The sequence below is a fragment of the Capsicum annuum genome, chromosome 6, assembly GCF_002878395.1.
Source record: "Capsicum annuum cultivar UCD-10X-F1 chromosome 6, UCD10Xv1.1, whole genome shotgun sequence".
NCBI lineage: Eukaryota > Viridiplantae > Streptophyta > Magnoliopsida > Solanales > Solanaceae > Capsicum > Capsicum annuum.
The window spans coordinates 210,530,047-210,535,566 of NC_061116.1; positions in this window are offsets into that span (position 1 = coordinate 210,530,047).

Here is a 5,520-nt window from a genome sequence, read left to right on the forward strand (position 1 = left end):
TTTGAAATGTGAAGTAGTTACTTGAAAATGGTTAAATATAGTGACTTCAAATGTGAATTAATTATTTGAAAATGGTTTAGTGTAGTGACTTGAAAATAGTTTGAGTAGTGACTTGAAATGTGAATTAGTTACTTGAAAATGGTCAAGTGTAGTGACTTGAAATGTGTACTAGTGACTTGAAAATGGTTAAATATAGTGACTTGAAATGTCAATTAGCTATTTGAAAATGGTTTGAGTGTAGTGACTTGAAATGTAAATAAGTTATTTGAAAATTATTAAGTGTAATGACTTGAAAATGATTAAGTGCAGTTACTTGAAATTGCGAACTTGTGACTTGAAAATGGTTAAGTGTAGTTACTTGAAATTGTGAACTTATGACTTGAAAATGGTTAAGTATAGTCACTTGAACTGTGTACTAATGACTTGATACTATAATGTCATATAATTTATTTAATAATGTATTTTTAGCACTTTTTATGGCCTGAATTAACATATTCTTATGCAGAATGAGTTTGAAAGAAAGAAACAAGAAATATTAGCTGCTCAAAGTACATCAAGTGTGGATGGAGGATGAGAAAGGAATTGGACTTGTCGATGAAGCATTTTCAAATGATGAACGCCCATATCAAGAAGACAACCAAGCTTATGAGGATGAAAGTGATGGTAACTCTGACGACGTGAATGGAAGTGATAATCCTGATAACGTGAATGAAAGTGATTCTGACCCTGATGATTGGTAGTTTTATTGAGGATTCAAGTTTGAAATATTTTGTTTTGGACCATTTAAGAATCATACATTAGTGATGTGGATGTTTTGAATTATGTTTTTTTTGTTAGTTGTAATGGTTTATATTAAACTTGTATTGAATGATATTTTTTAGAATTGTTCAAGGTTTTGAATAGATTTTTTGATTAATTGTGAAATGTTTCTAGTAATTTACGTGTGAATTATTACTTGAAAATTTTTGTGAAAATCCACAGGTAAAATCTTTTTTTATGAAATTTTACCAAATAATTCATTCAAAATTTTGCTAGTTAATTGCAAATAAATCCGCAAATAACGTACTTGCGGATTTATTTCCGCAGCTAAATTACTTAGGAATTTACTTGGCAATCTTCGTGGGGAATAATTTGTGATTTTTTTCATGAAAATCTGCAGGTAAAATCCTTTTTTATGAAATTTCATCAAATAATTCATGAAAAATTTTGATAGTTAATCGCAAATATGGTGCTCTACCTTAACCTGTTGACAAGTTGCACAGTTGGCTACAAACTCTGCTATATCTCTCTTCATACCACTCCATAAGTAGATTTTCCGCAAGTGGCGATACATCTTGATGGCTCCTGGATGAATGGAATAACACGAACATGTGCTTTCGCTATAATCTGTTGTCTCAAATCATCAATGCATTGCACACACAATCTACTCTAGTACCTCAACACACCATCTCTCCCTTGGAAAAAAACCTCTAACTTTTGTTCATTAACCGACTCCTTAAGTTTGACCAAACTACAATCCTTATCTTGCTTCTCTTTCACTTCAGAAACTAGGGAAGATTCAAAACTACTCTGAGCCCAAACATTCCCTGCAGCTGATCAACCAATCTAACACCCAATCTAGCTAACCGATGCACTTCTCGAACTAGCTCCTTCTTATCATTCATCAAATGAGCAAAATGGCTATAGACAATCTACCAAGGGTATCGTCTACTATATTGGCCTTGCCCGATGATACAACACACTCATATCATAATCTTTCAATAATTCTAACCTCCTTCTCTGATGAAGATTTAACTCCCTCTGAGTAAACACATACTGCAAACTTTTGTCATCCGTAAACACATTAACATACACCCCATTAAGATAATGTCTTTAGATTTTCGTATTTTCGCAGCTAAATTACCTAGGAATTTACTTGGGAATCTTCGTGGGAAATAATTTGTGATTTTTTTCATGAAAATTCGCAAGTAAAATCTTTTTTTTTTTTTATGAAATTTAACCAAATAATTCATGCAAAATTTTGATAGTTAATCGCAAATAAATCTGCAAATAACATACTTGCGGATTTATTTTTGTAGCTAAATTACCTAGGGATTTTATAAATCCGCAGGTAGTAATTACCTACGAAGGTATTTCCTTTGGATTCTAACTGGTAAGAAAATCCGCAGGTAATCAAATTACTTGGGGATTTTACACATTATCCGTATGAAAATCCCCAGGTAATAAGCAATTTTCTTGTAGTGGTTGTAAAACATTTATTACTTGTAAAAAAATTACAGAAATTGTTAATATCATGTACATTTATAATGTATGATGTTATTTCATACATTGATACGAATGTATAATCAAATATTATACATTCGTAAGTCTACTGGAATGGCGCAGTTTCACTATACAATGCTTTGAATGTATAACAACTAATTATACGTTCAAACGTTTACTGGAAAGACACACATTTATTATACATTGATTTGACTGTATAAAAACATATTATACATTCGTAAATTTACTGGAATGATATTGTATATAATTGTTTTTTAAAAAAAATTGAATTCAATTAAATTTCGTTATTGCATTTCTAACCTCATACATGTTAGAAACGTATAATGCTATATCATACATTTATTACACATTAATTATTAATGTACAAAATTTTAATATACCGTGCATTTCAACAATTCTTTACTCCTATAGAGGGTAAGTTACATAGTTAATGTGCATTTATAATCATGTTCTAAATTCAAGCAATATGGTTAAGAACTATGATATAGGGAAAAAACATAAATTTTTTATACTAATATAAATTATTGATTAAAGAAATTAACATCTATAATCAATAAAAAAATATATATATTACTTGCTCCAGTATTAAAAAAAAAAAAACTAATAAAAAATGTTTATAGAACCAAAATCATTCAAAGCATCCGCACATAGAAAACCATATTATATTCTTCATGATTCCTTTGGAAAGAAATCGCAAGTCTTGCGATTGTGATCGACTCGTCCGCATTTACCGAAATTACTATTGCATCACTTTTATATGACGTATCATTAATTTCTGACTCCTAAATTTCAGAACGTCGCAACAATACGGGGATATTTATATTGATATTACTAGTATTGAAGAACGTATGTAGAAGAAGATTTTAGTAGTTTTGAAGAATGGGTGTAGAAGAAAGTGGTTGTTTTTTGGCTTTTCAGATCGTGAATCACAGGAAAAAAAAATTATGTATAATAAAATTTTTAAAATTCAAATATTAGTTACATGTTCTATCAATAAACGATTTAATGTTGGCTAATTATTGCCTTTAATTAAGGAACTGTAAAATAATTAAAGATTCTCTTACCTTAAATATAGGATTAGCTGTTACATCATACATTCGACCAATGTATAATATGTGACCGAATGTATACGTATGTTTGCAAAAAACGAGAGAGAGAAAACAACAAGGAATTTTGTTTAATTATTTTCATTTTCTAGTGTAAACATATATCGCTTTTGCTCATTTGCTTGTAGCTCTCTAGTCCTTGTTGCATTGCTATATAAGAGATGAGTTTTAATTTCATTGCCAAAAAAAAAAAAGATAACTAATTATGAAAATAATGAATCAAACCAACGAATTGACTAAGTACACATTATGAGCAACTTTCATGAATCATGACTTTCAACATTCAAATTCATTTAGCTATAGCCTATAAAACATTGATAATATATTTTCGGCTAAACACATATGCCCTTAACTATTTTACTTTTTCCCGCATAGCCACCTCAATTAAATCATTTACCTATTGGACCCTTAGATTCTTCACAAAAAGTATCAATTAAACCCAGTTGCTGACGTGACGCTGATATAGCATGACATGTGTAATGCACTCTCCTAAAGGAGAGTGAGAAATCATTTTTAATTAAAAAAATTAAACATAAGAAATTCCAACCAATTAAAAAAAATACATTAAAGAAATTTTTTTAAAAAAAGAAGAAAATAACCATCATCTTCTTCTCCATATCTTCTCTCCATCAATGGCTTCTTCAAAAATCATTCACATATAAGTTAAGTGACAAAGCATAATTAATCAACAAAATTAAACATAAAAACCCCCCAACCAATTAAAAAAACATATTATAAAGAATTTTTTTTTTAAAAAAAGAAATAGTCATCATCTTCTTCTCCATATCTTCTTCACCATTAATGGCTTCTTTAAAAATCATTCATATATAAATTGAGTGAGAAACCATAATTAGTGACTTCTCGGTATCTTCTTCTCCATTAATGACTTCTTTAAAAAATACATTGAAGAAATTAAAAAAAAAAATAACCATCAGTTTTCCTTAATAAGATACAATTTTTATTTTTTTTTACTTTCTTGTTCAATCCGCGAAGGAGGCTTTTTCTGTGTGTGTGTGGGGGGGGGGGGGGGGGGGAAGGGGGGAGGGGTATTTGGAAGAGAAGGGTTGCAGGGGTGGGCAAAGGGGGGGGAGGGGTGGTCAATCGTTGAAGGGGTAGGGGTGTTTGGAAGAGAGGGGCTGGAGGGGGGATTAATTAGTTTATTTATTTTTAATTTAGATTTAATTTTATTAAAAAATTATTTTTATAATTATTTTAAATTAAAATGCCACATGTTGTTATTTAATTCGCCACTTTGCCACATCATCAGAGTGTGTATTACACGCAATTCATATTTTTTGCCACGTCAGAAAATTGGGTTCAATTGAAACCATTTGTGAAGGAGTAAAGGGATCAATAGGTACCTGACTTAATTGAGGTGCCTATACGGAAAAAATGAAATAGTTCACGGGCCTGTATATGTATTCCTTCTATATTTTCTCTATCAAATAATATAACTTTTCAACTATTACTTTAAAATTTATTTCACCACTACTAGTATATTATAATTTATATAAGCTAAGTTTCTAAATCCAATATCTAAATTCCATCCCTTAGATGAATACGATTACATAAAATGGAGAACAGAGTGAACAAGATAAAATTATTGGGTACACATATATTATATATTTATTTATATATTCCCAACTATCAATTCAGATAAATAAAAATTAAGAATCTCTTACAATTCATAAACTATGTAGACGCCAAAAATTAATGTTATGTCGTAGTAAAATGACTTATATATATAATAGACATAAAATACTATATGAAAATATTATCATTTACATGTGCTCTTGTTTTCTCATCTCGAACAATATTAGTACGAATTTTTATTTTTTTCTTTTTAAAAAGAAAATCCACATGCATGTAATCTCGCATGATTACTTAGTAGACAAAAACCAGTAATATATAATTTTTCATTAAAACAAATACTTATCAAATTACCTTCTTTTTTTTCTCTTTTTAGTCATTCCAATTTCTTTGATTTCCTAATAATATGATTGTTATATATCGCAAGTTTAATTAATGTATATTTAATGAAGATAATTGGGTGCACTTCTCATGCACGGCTCTCCTTCTAATGGATAATCATGAATATATTATGAAAGTGATTGAGTAACCATTTCAAAGA